Source organism: Hyla sarda, chromosome 10 (assembly GCF_029499605.1).
Source record: "Hyla sarda isolate aHylSar1 chromosome 10, aHylSar1.hap1, whole genome shotgun sequence".
Taxonomy (NCBI): domain Eukaryota; kingdom Metazoa; phylum Chordata; class Amphibia; order Anura; family Hylidae; genus Hyla; species Hyla sarda.
Window position 1 is genome coordinate 12,557,002 of NC_079198.1, and position 13,125 is coordinate 12,570,126.

General features: G+C 43.8%; 1 pseudogene; it reads right to left on the reverse strand.

Annotated features, from left to right (window-relative positions):
* Positions 1 to 2,893: 2,893 nt before the first annotated feature.
* On the reverse strand, positions 2,894 to 11,212 carry LOC130293779 (interferon-inducible GTPase 5-like; annotated as a pseudogene).
* Between the last annotated feature and the right edge of the window lie 1,913 nt (positions 11,213 to 13,125).

The following is a 13,125-nucleotide window of genomic DNA, read 5'->3' on the forward strand; positions in this document are numbered from 1 at the left end:
TATATACTCCTCTTTAAAGGGGTACTCCGATTCTTAGCGTTTGGAACAAACTGTTCCGAACGCTGGAACCGGTGCCGGCAGCTCGTGATGTCACACCACGCCCCCTCATGACTGATGCCTGATGAAGCTGCGTGTGTGCAGCGAAACGTGTTGCATCTATGCTGAAAAAACCTACCTGGTTAATTTAACTGCTGCTCTCCTACAATTTATTGTCCAGGCTCCTATACTAGTCCTGTTCTTTTCGGGAACTCCTTGGTCCATTACATGCCAAGTCACAACACCCAGATCACCAGATTATTCTGATTCTCCACCTGTATATTAGTTACATGTTTTATTACTACAGGTTTCTTTTTATTTGCTTGTATAAACTTTTCTATTAAAGGAGATCAGCAGTTTTAGACACTTATCTGCCAATCCACAGTGTCTGATCATGGGGGGGTCCGAACGCTGGGACCTCCCGCAATCTCCTGTACGGGGCCCCGGCTCTGCTCTATGTATCTCTATGGGAGAGGCGGAGAAGCAGTGTTTGAGCTTCCCCACTTCTCCCATAGAGCTGTACGGAGGGGGGCGTGTGGTCAACTTCAGTGAGGTGGACGACACACGCATTTGCAGGGCAGAGCCACGGCAAAGCCGGGTACCTGTATGGGAGATCAGGATGAACGCTGGAGCCAGCGCCGTGAGCTCGTGATATCACAGCCCCACCCCCTCATGACGTCACACCCCGCCCCCTCAGTGCAAGTCTATGGGAGGGGGCGTGACAGCCGTCACGACCCCTTCCATAGACTTGCATTGAGGGGGCACGGCGTCATGAGGGGGGCAGGGCGTTGACGTCCCAAGCTCCCAGCTCCAGCGTTCAGAACAGTTTTTTTTCCAAATGTTGAGCAGCGGAGTACCCCTTTAAGTACTTGCATACAGTAATGCCAGCCATTATCAGCTACAGTGTGTACTTTAACCTGCTCCTCCTGCCTATTGTTTGTTGACACACTTTGCTGTCACTGATCTGTTACTTGATTACTTTATTGTATGACTTTGGATTAATGATGACTTTGTTACCTCATTGTACCTTATAATTATTAATAAAATGTTTTAAAACTGTATTACCCGTGATCGCAGCACGTCTCAGGAGTGAGAGCTGGTGTGATCTAAACTTATGACATGTTGTCAGGCCCATGATGCCTGATGAAGCGCACTAGCGCGAAACGCGTTGCATGTTGGGAATAAAGCTGATTGCTTCTACTGGTGCCTGGTCCCTCAGCGCTCTACTATCCACTGGTCTGGAGGTCGTTGGTTTTTATTGCTTTTATTGTGGAGTGGCAGCAGAGGGATCTGCTTCATGCTATCATCCAAGTTGTGCTGGCTTCTGCACAACTTACATTGGTAAGCGCTCTATCACTATTAGCGTTTCCACATTTGCTATTTATTGCACCATGGAGCGCTCCTCTTTGTCTTTTTTGTATTATGCTGTAAGGACTTTTTTTTTGTTTTCTGAACTTGTCTTGCTGAACTCTTTTATATTTTTTTTGTACCTGTATGTAATTTGTTTATTTTATACGTAGCACTGTGATACCTTTCTTCAGATTAAATGTTGATCTGAATCAGCTCTGGTCGTTGATCTCTAAATATAGGAGCTCACCTTTTGGAAGGCAGCTCTGGTAAAACATGTAATTATTTTTTTTTTAAATGACAGTAACCCCACATACAATCCAGTCTGACACTTAACAGGGTGTGCCCCGAGGGAATTATTACCACGTACACCACTTGCACAACCCCCCCCCCGTTTACTGTGCCAGCCCATGGAATGTGTGATGACCCTGTGGAAGCCTTCATGCCAGTTTGATAATAACCATGACTGGTGTAGTAACACAGGTTCTAGCCAACCCACAGGCATCCTCTCCCTACTATGACATTTGCGCTCCCTCTGGGCTGCTACAGACATTAAAGGGGTACTCCGCTGCTCAGCGTTTGGAACAAACTGCTCTTGAACGCTGGAGCCGACCCCAGGAGCTTGTGATATCATGCCCCACCCCCTCATTGCAAGTCTATGGGAGGGGGCATGACAACAGCGGAGTACCCCTTTAACCCTAGATGACTGAAAAATGTAGTTGCTTATAGCAACCAGATCATGTTCAGTTGCTTCCTGAAATCGGTCCATGTTTTCTGTTCTAGAAGAAATTGGGTAGAAAAATAGATTTTTATTAAGGAGTACTCCGGCAAAAAATAACAAATCCCCAATCCACAGGATAGGGGATAACATAGTTCATAAGCTTGAAAAAAGACCAGAGTCCATCAAGTTCAACCTATAACCCTAATGAGTCCCTACTGAATTCATCCAGAGGAGGCAAAAAACCCTCATACTAGAGGTAAAAATTCCTTCCCGACTCCAAATATGGCATCAGAATAAATCCCTGGATCAACGTTCTGTCCCTATAAATCTAGTATACATAACCTGTAATGTTATTATTCTCCAGAAATGCATCCAGACCCCTAAGTAGCTGATCGTGGGGGTCCGATTACTGGGGACCCCTACGATCACTGGGACGGGACCCCAGCACTCTCAGTGAGGAGTGTGTATTCTACCGGTAGACAGCATGTGCTCCATTCATTTCTATTATCCCCAAGAGCTTTACTCAGGTCTTTTTGGCGCTCCCATAGGAATAAACCAAGCACGTTCTGGCTGCAGCATGCACTCCTCACTGAGTGCCCAATCCCCTCCTGGTCATTGTCAGGGGCCCCAGCGGTCGGACCCCCTGCGATCAGCATCCTGTGGATAGGGGATAAGTTATTTTTTTGCCGTAGATCTCCTGCTGTCATAACCTAAAACCATGATGGGTCACCCCGTGAATCAAGAATCGGGCCATACACCATAGATTTGGCTCTTTTCATGTAGCTCTGACCTTACAAACATATAAAACCGAAACCAAACTCTGCGTCTACCAATCTACACAAGGCAGATAACATCTGATAGAGCAATGAGGAAATCAACACTGAAATAAACCATTTTCAATATCAAACTTTATTGATGTTTACAGACTTTTGCTTTTCGATCTTCCTCTTGATGATGTATTGATTCACGTTGTCTTTATCTGAAGAAATCTTTCCCATTTTGCTATAGTTTATACTTCATCTTCTGAAGCCTTTATAAGAACTCTTTGCGCATCCACAGCTGAGTCAAACAAGAACCCTTTCAGCATCCGATAAGTCATCGCCCACGAGACGCTTCCGGCGGCCATTGAGCCAAGCACAGGAATGCTGCTTTTAAGATGTTCGGCCAACATGACCGCCCCCATGGTCCCCTTGGAAATCATTTTAATGACAATCTCCTTATTTAATTCTCCAATCACTTGTGGGGACTTGATCACGGATTTCAACTCGTCTACACTTTTACCTGACAATTGGGATAGTTTGAGGAGGGAATGCTCATCTAAGCCAAATACGGTTTGGTATTCTCTCATGGTCCTCACTAAAATGGTGACATCACATACTATACCTAGGCCCGGAAGAGGGACTGCAGCGGCAGCACAGGATACGAAGGCTTTTTTCCATATCTGTTGTCTCAAAGCCTCTCTCTTCTTTTCTAGCACAGCTAGAGAAATATTAGGCAAGGACATCAGGAAGACATGTCTCTTATGATCCGGAAGTTCTTTCTCCATAGTTTCCTGCAGGGTACCAAAGTCATATTTGCCTTCCTCAAAGCAATAAGGAAAACCTGAGGACTGTTAATATCTGCTTGTCTAAAACCTTTAAGACAATCTTCCCTGATCTCTTCCAGTATCGTCTCTTCACAGAAGGACGTTTTTCTTTCTTTTTTACAAGAATACATGTCTTGGACGATTTTTGATCTCACAAAGTAGAATTTCTTCTTGGCTTGGATGTCCTGGGCGAGCTTTATGTGACATTCTCTGAAGCGTGCAGATGCAATAATGATAAAAAAGTCATAGTCAGCAAAATGGACTTTATCTAGGTAGTCCTCTGTTTTAAAATTGGGTGTTCCTATCCCGGGAAGATCCCAGTACTTTACATTTTTATATTCCGGATGTGAGTAGGCCTTTGGCTCCATTGTGGTCTGTGTAACTCCTGTTTTTGCAGCTTCGTCACCACTCAGCCCTAGGAAAGTATTGACAAAAGTGGATTTCCCCGACCCTGATTCTCCCGTTACTGCAATGTTCAAAGGGGCATTTTCAATCGTCTGTAAATAATCCTTTATTCTTTCAAAAGCACCACTGAGATTGCCATTATGTATGTAAGACTTTATCTCTTCCACTCGAGAGTCGTCAAATTCTTCATTTGGATCCATCTTGTCGCTCTGAGTCCTTGGAAAATACAACAAAAATTAATTCCAAGGTTCCATACACATGTGCATATTTTGCTGCCTATTAACTTCAATGGGTCGAAAAAAATGCTCCACTCGAAAAAAAATTTCCTCTGAATAAGCCCGGGCTGCAGCAATTAAAATAATAAACTTAGACTTACCTATCGCTACCTTCCCCCCAGTGTCGCTGGTACTGGACTTCTTCCTGCTTCTGGTGGTCGGCACGTGACACAGTCTTCAGCTAATCACTGGCCACAACGATGTCCTACCTCAGCCGGTGATAGGCTGAATGGCAGTGTGGTATATTAGACCCGGTCTTCTTCCTGGTGCCCAGTCTATTTATCTGACACTGTCTATCACCAGCCAAGGTGGGACATCACTGCGCCGGTGTTTAGCTGAGCTGCAATGTTACGTATTGGACTGCAGAAGCCAGAAGAAGACCGCATCGGAGGACGGGTCAGCCATACCCGCAGCGGGAAGCGGTGGGAGATAAGTCAAAGTTTATTATTTTTTTTATTGTGGCAGCCCGGGCTTATTCAGAAGAAAACGATGTTCGCAGGAGTACCCCTTTGCCTTCATTCAATATACTGACCAGGTGTCCCACCGCGATCGCGAGTTATTAACCAGTGCACAGACAGCTATATGTTATAAGGTGTGTACTGATGTATTCTTTGCTGATATATATTCACATTGGGCATATCAATACAGCTTACACCAGGTGCATTATGGGAAGTTTTAATATGTTTTCCAGTTACTTACAAGTTTTTATATTCCTGAACCTAAAACGAGTTAATATGGAAAAACTTACAATTGTATTTCCTAAACTTCTTGCAAAGTAGTCCCATGTATATTATGTAATATCAGGGAAGATTATGATATGCTGTGTGATATTCTGCTGTAGTTTCTGTAATGCTATTTATCATATATCGTATTTATGAAAAGACTTTTTGTAAATCTATGTTGACAATGTAGGGTTAAAATGTGTCCCATTACCTGCACTTGATTCTGATTTTCCGGCCAATTAATCATTACTGGGTATAAGTGTTTGGAGACTATCAATCTGTCATCAGTGTCACCTCTACTAACCTGTTGGTACAGACACGTAGTGTGGGTGACACTGATAATAACCATACTTACCTGTCCGCGATCCCTGCTTCCCACTTCCTCCGTTGTTTTTGTTCCAGGACCTGGCTTGGGACATGTACGGAGCTTCCTGATGTCACCGCTGCTGTTTGCTCCCAGCAGGGCCAGCAGAGAAGCAGCAGCGGTAACGTCAGGAAGTTCTGCATATGCCCCAAGCCAGCTTCAGAACGAAAACAACGGAGGAAGATAGCGGGAGCACGAATTGCAAACAGGTAAGTATAGTTGTTATCAGTTCCACCTACACTACCTGTCTGTACATTGATGACATAAAATATTTTTTTTTTTTTTTTATTCTTATTTTTTAGAATTAATGACTAGGGGGTAAACTCCCCCTCCCTTAAACGCATCAAAAATATGTTTTGTGGTGCCCCATCGGCATTCTCCTGGTGGTCCAATAAGGGTTTTCTTCACATAGGGGACTTTATTGACAGATTAGGTTTTAAATGGGCACTGTCACCAACTTTATTTTTTGATATGTTGTAGTACTTATGTACTACAACATATCTCTAATATGCTTTTATTATTATTTTTTTTTAATTAAAATGCTTTAATTTACATTTGAAAACCGGCCACTAGGGGTCTCCCTGCTAGTAGCCGGCTGCAGCCTGGCGTGAGGTCATGCCTGAAAAAGGACTGATGCGGCCCGGCATCGGTCCTTTTTCATTCAGCCTGCGCTCGCTCCCTGCCTGTCAATCAGACAGGCAGGGAGCGAGCGCATTGGCTCCCTGGCCACTGGCTGGGAGGCCACTCCTCCCGCACATCGTCGCCGCCGCTGTCCCTGCACGCCCGCTGCCGGACTCTGCAGTAAGTGTAATGGGGGGGGGGGGTTGTGATGGAGGGAACGGGCTAGCGCCGTATGTAACTAACTAATAGTTTATCTACACATGGTGCCTCCAGCTGTTTCAATACTACAACTCCCAGCATGCCCTGACAGCCAATAGATGTCAGGGCAAGCTGGGAGTTGTAGTGATGAAACAGCTGGAGGCACCCTGTGTAGATGAACTAAGGGCGGAAGTCCCCCCCCCCAGCAGGCATCAGTGATGTGGTGCCTGCTGGGGAAGTCTGCCTGGTAGTAAGCACACTGCCAGGCAGACAAAAGGCATTTTTAATATAGTAAAAATAAAAATTAAAAGCAGGGAGGGGGTTAGGGAGAGATTGGCAATAGGCAGGGACAGGAAAAAAAATATAGGATGGTGGGAGCTACACTTTAAGTCCCTTTAACATCTTAGTTCTTTCCATATGTCTGCCCTACTGGGAGTTATATAGATTTTGCCAAATCTCTAGCTAGCCTTTAAAAACCGAGCGTTAATGTGACTTGTTGCACCCGTTACGATTTGCTTTGTATTAAGTCTTGGGAAAGCAGAGGCTTTATCTCTACTATCTACGGCGGTCTATTTGGTTCCGCAGACAAGTCGTCATACATGATGGCCTGGGAAATCGACCCGGAGTGGTCCTTTTGTTGTTACTATGCTTGGTGCTGGGGGATGTTGGTCCTTCAACCCCCCGCCCCCCCCCCCCCCTGCCGCTTGTTGCCGCTTGTTACCTCTATTTTTGTATCTGACTTTTGCTTGTATTTTGTTTCACAACATACTTTTCTGTTATGCATTTTTACATTCATACAAAACTTTAATAAAACTCTTTAAAAACAAAAATGCCATGTTTTTATTGGATCTGAAATAAAAAGATGAACATGGACCTTTTGCTGAATGCTTTATATTTATTTTCATTTTGCTAGCCTAATATATGTCAGTTTTTTATACAGATCAGTTTACATCAGTTTTTAGACTGATACATTTTTATTATTTTTTTATTTTGCCTTTTTTTTTGTTGTTGTTAAAATATCACTGCCAATTAGAAAATGTGATCGGTCGGGGTCTCGGTGAGACCCATACCGAACAGGTGAACGAGCTGAGAGAAGTGAGGGGCATCTTTGTCTCACTGCTCTATAGAATTTTAGGGGGACATATTTAAAAAAAAAAAAGAGCTTTACATGAGAATGATCCTAGGTTTACACTGTACGTGTTGGCATGGTGATGTACTTTTAATGTTTTACACGATATTTTTAAAAGGTGGGAGTCCATTTTACATCAAAGATTTCCCACAAAAGCTCTTTGCACGTATAAAAATCACAAAAATGGTTGGGTTCTTTTTTTTGTTTTAGTTTTTTTTGTTAGTTTATGTTTTTTTGTTAGTTTATGTTTTTTGTTAGTTTATGTTTTTGTTTGCTTTTGTTAGTTTATTTTATTATTGAAATATAAACATTGATATTTGACAAATGATAATAATAATTAAAAAAAACTCTTTAAACACAAAGTTAGACTACGTTTTCTTCATAGGGTTGCAACAACACTTCTGTCATCATGGTTGTTTTAATTGAAATTGCAGGAGTCCGGGTTGTACTACCTGACTACACCGTCACTGCACCTACACTCACATTTAACCCCTAGAGGACACGCCGTGTAAGTCGCCGCACCCTGATAATTAGCGCACAGTGACGTAAATGTACATTGCAGCGCGTTAACAATCTATGAAGAGAGCTCGGGACCTGTGAGGGACTCGCCACTAATGATGAACTGTGGCGACACACAAAGGATAGGGGATAAGATGCCTGATCGCGGGGGTCCCACCGCTGGGGACCCCCGTGGTCTTTCACGCAGCACCCCATTACCATCAGCCCCCCGGAGCATGTTTGCTGATTACTGCCGATCACAGGGCCGGAGTACAGCGTAAAAACAAAAAATGTGTTGCTATCTAGAAACCGTGTGTTTACTATATATATATATATATATATATATATATATATGTATAGACATTATGAGGGACATATTCAAAAACTACCGAAATGTGTGTTACAGCAATATCAGTCACACAGTTTTTTTTTCTCCTCACGTTTTCAAAGTTCCCTTGTAGAGAGATGAGCGAACTTACAGTAAATTAGATTCGTCACGAACTTCTCGGCTCGGCAGTTGATGACTTTTCCTGCATAAATTAGTTCAGCTTTCAGGTGCTCCGATGGGCTGGAAAAGGTGGATACAGTCCTAGGAGACTCTTTCCTAGGAATGTATCCACCTTTTCCAGCCCACCGGAGCACCGGAAAGCTGAACTAATTTACGCAGGAAAAGTCATCAACTGCCGAGCCGAGAAGTTCGTGACGAATCGAATTTACTGTAAGTTCGCTCATCTCTAGTCCCTTGTTCTGCTTTTAAATTTGTGAGAGTTAATTTTCACACCGTTTTTGTGTTTCTCCCCCCCACATATTTATTTTTTTTGTAAATCTCTGACAATTCTGGTGGAACCAAGCTAACCTCACAGAATAAGCGACAACCGCGTGGATGAAATGTGTTGGAAGCCAAAGACAAGAGGAAAATAGCTTTAGATATCAGTATTGATTGCCGTGTCTAAAGGGTTAAAGGGGTACTCCGACGCTAAGACATCTTATAGGCTTGCATTGAGGGGGCGGAGTGTGATGTGTGATGTCACACGGGGGGGGGGGGGCGGAGCCGTGACATCACAGTACTCCGGCCCCGTGATCAGCAGTCATCAGACCCGGAGCGAACATGCTCCGGGGGCTGATGGTAACGGGGTGCTGTGTGAAAGACCCAGCGGCGGGACCCCCGCGATCAGGCATCTTATCCCCTATCCTTTGGATAGGGGATAAGATGCCTTAGTGTCGGAGTACCCCTTTAACCCTTTAGACACGGCGATCAATACTGATATCTAAAGCTATTTTCCTCTTGTCTTTGGCTTCCAACACATTTCATCCACGCGGTTGTCGCTTGTCTGGGAACTAATAGTGTACTCATGGAATATTCTGTGAGGTTAGCTTGGTTCCACTAGAATTGTCAGAGATTTACAAAAAAATAAAACAAATGTGGAGGGGAAAAACCCAAAAACGGTGTGAAAATTAACTCTCACAAATTAAAAAGCAGCACGAGGAGAAAAAAAACTGTGTGACTGATATTGCTGTAACACACATTACGGTAGTTTTTGAATATGTCCCTCATAATGTCTATACATACAGTGTATGCACACACATATACATACATATACAGTGATCCCTCAACTTACAAGGCCTCAACATACAATAGTTTCAACATACAATGGTCTTTTCTGGACCATTGTAACTTGAAACCAGACTCAACTTACAATGCTATGGACAATCCAGATCTCTGATACCTCTCACAACTGGAGGAACTGACCAATCAGAATGGGCATTTTACCAGTAAATCACCTGTATTACTGAAGTGTATGCACTGATTGGTGTCTGGTAGCGCCCCCTACAGTACAGGGAGGTATTACATGTTCTGTACTCTTTACCTGTATTATTGAAGTGCATGCACTGACTGGCTGTCTGGTAGCGCCCCCTACAGTACAGGGAGGTATTACATGTTCTGTACTCTTTACCTGTATTACTGAAGTGTATGCACTGACTGGTGTGTGGTAGCGCCCCCTACAGTACAGGGAGGTATTACATGTTCTGTACTCTCTACCTGTATTACTGAAGTGTATGCACTGACGGGTGTCTGGTAGCGCCCCCTACAGTACAGGGAGGTATTACATGTTCTGTACTCTTTACCTGTATTACTGAAGTGTATGCACTGACTGGTGTCTGGTAGTGCCCCCTACAGTACAGGGAGGTATTACATGTTCTGTACTCTTTACCTGTATTACTGAAGTGTATGCACTGACTGGTGTCTGCTAGCGCCCTCTACAGTACAGGGAGGTATTACATGTTCTGTACTCTTTACCTGTATTACTGAAGTGCATGCACTGACTGGTGTCTGGTAGCGCCCCCTACAGTACAGGGAGGTATTACATGTTCTGTACTCTTTACCTGTACCAGGGTTACCTGCTCCTTTGGACACCAGGTAAGGGCGGCTCCATTTTGGACACTGTGCGTACTGTATTAACCCTGAAGAAGCTCTTGTCCTCTACATAAACCATTGTTTCCCAACCAGGGTGTCTCCAGCTGTTGCAAAACTACAACTCCCAGCATGCCCGGACAGTCAACGGCTGTCCGGGCATGCTGGGAGTTGTAGTTTTGCAATAGCTGGAGGCACCCTGGTTGGGAAACACTGACAGACAGTGATTACAGCTCCCAGCAGATCTTTCCTACTTTTATATGGAAGGATTTGCTTTATCTATATTAGTTATCTACTTATTTTTCTTTAATCCTCACTTTTTCCTATTTTTGGATGACATTTTGGGGCTTCAGAACCAATTACCAGGTTTCCATAGAGTTCTGGTCTCAACATACAATGGTCTCAACATACAATGGTCGTCCTGGAACCAATTAATATTGTAACTTGAGGGACCACTGTATAGTAAACACACGGTTTCTAGATAGCAACACATTTTTTGTTTTTCTCTGTACCCCCCCCCCCCCTCTAAAAAATAGCAAGAAAGGAGGAATAATAAAGAATAATCTGATATTACAAAGTGCTGCTCTTTATATTCTCTTTACAGACACCTTATTCCCAGTTTCTTACCTGTTTGTCATTCTCTCTCGCTCTCCGCACTTTCTCTCTTCTTTTTAAGTTTCGATTCTTGACTTCCAGCAATATATTCTGGAAGGGGTTGTCCCTCTGATGACTGTCAGCAACGAGCAACGTGCGCTGGAATGTGATGGGAACCGGTCTGAGCTGACAATAAATACAGCTAATATATGACTAAGCTACATTATAATACAACACAATACAGAATTGTCCGTTCACCTCTTCACAATTTTTGCTTTTTTCCATTAGTGCCGTCCAGGAGCCGTAACTTTTTAGTTTTTCTTTTTTTTTATTGTAGTCTGGTGAGGACTTTTCGTTGTAGTTGTATATTTTTAAATGGCTTCATTTTGAAATACGTATAAGGTATTAAAAAGCTTTGTTTCTTTCTTTTTTTTTGGGGGGGGGGGGGGTAGAAATAAAATCCTATATTTTTTGGTGCTGTGTGGAATGAAGTATTCATCTTATTCTGAGGGTCAGTTAAATTGTTGTAATACCATATCCCGTCCTCATATCCCGTCCTCATATTCTGTCCTCATATTCTGTCCTCATATCCCAACCTCATATCCTGTCCTCATATCCCGTCCTCATATCCCGACCTCATATCCCGTCCTCATATCCCGACCTCATATCCCGACCTCATATCCCGTCCTCATATCCCGACCTCATATCCCGACCTCATATCCCGTCCTCATATCCCGTCCTCATATCCCGTCCTCATATCCCCACCTTATATCCCATCCTTATATCTCTTCCTAATATCCCGTCCTCATATCCCGTCCTCATATCCCGTCCTCATATCCCGTCCTCATATCCCGACCTCATATCCCCTCCTCATATCCCGTCCTCATATCCCGTCCTCATATCCCGTCCTCATATCCCGTCCTCATATCCCGACCTCATATCCCCTCCTCATATCCCGTCCTCATATCCCGTCCTCATATCCCGACCTCATATCCTGTCCTCATATCCCGACCTTATATCTCATCCTTATATCTCTTCCTAATATCCCGTCCTCATATCCCGTCCTCATATTCTGTCCTCATTTCCCGACCTTATATCCCATCCTCATGTCTCTTCCTCATATCTCTTCCCCATATCCCGTCCTCTTATCCCGTCCTCATATCCCGTCCTCTTATCCCGTCCTCATATCTCCACCTTATATCTCATCCTCATATCCCGACCTCCTATCCCAAATTCATACCCCGCCCTCATGTCTCATCCTTATATCACGACCTCTTATTCCATTCACATATCCCGTCCTCATATCCTGTCCCCACATCCCGTCCTCATATCCTGTCCCCACATCCCGTCCTCATATCCTGTCCCCACATCCCGTCCTCATATCCTGACCCCACATCCCGTCCTCATAGAAGAGAATATGGCTGAAGGACCTGTGATACTGCCCATGTGACAGGAGTGGGCAGAGCAGATCTAAACTTACATGATCCCTGTATAGAACAGAGCTCAGGGACATGAATATTTATGAAGGGGGCGTAGTCTGGTGGGTAAAAGAGAGCACCAAGGGGTTGGGAAAACCCCTAGTGCACCAATGGACTTCATTTATATATTTGGATTTTCACGCATAACTTGGGAATGGGGCCATGTAGGAAAAAAAAGAAAAAGGTAAACAGAGATGGAATCAATCAGAGTCACCTACTCTGTTACCCTGTATCAGCAGGTCAGTGCGGGTGAAGCTGGTGACAGATTCCCTTTAAGGACACAAACTATTTTTATTGTTCACGTTTTTTTTTTTTTTTTCTTTCTCCCATCGTCGTTATTCCCCTGCTATGGCGGTAGGTCCTCATGACCTCATTATGCCCTTTTGACCTATGGTCACCAAAATCTAACATATGTGACCTTATGAATTGCTGAAAAACATAAACTATGCAATTCATCTCTCTGGGCCCGACCATTTACCCAAAATTGTGTAGCTCATTAATTAGCGCTCGGCGGTACTTTTTGCAGTAACATAAAATAATACACAGGTATCCTAAATTATGCAGATATATTGGTTATGATTAATAAACATAAATGGGGGAGATTTATGAAAACCTGTGTAGAGGAAGAGTGGGGCAGTTGCCTGTGGCAACCAGTCAGATCGCTGCTTTCATTTTTGAAGAGACCTGTGAAAAATGATAGAAGCAATCTGATTGGTTGCTATGGGCAACTGCCCCACTG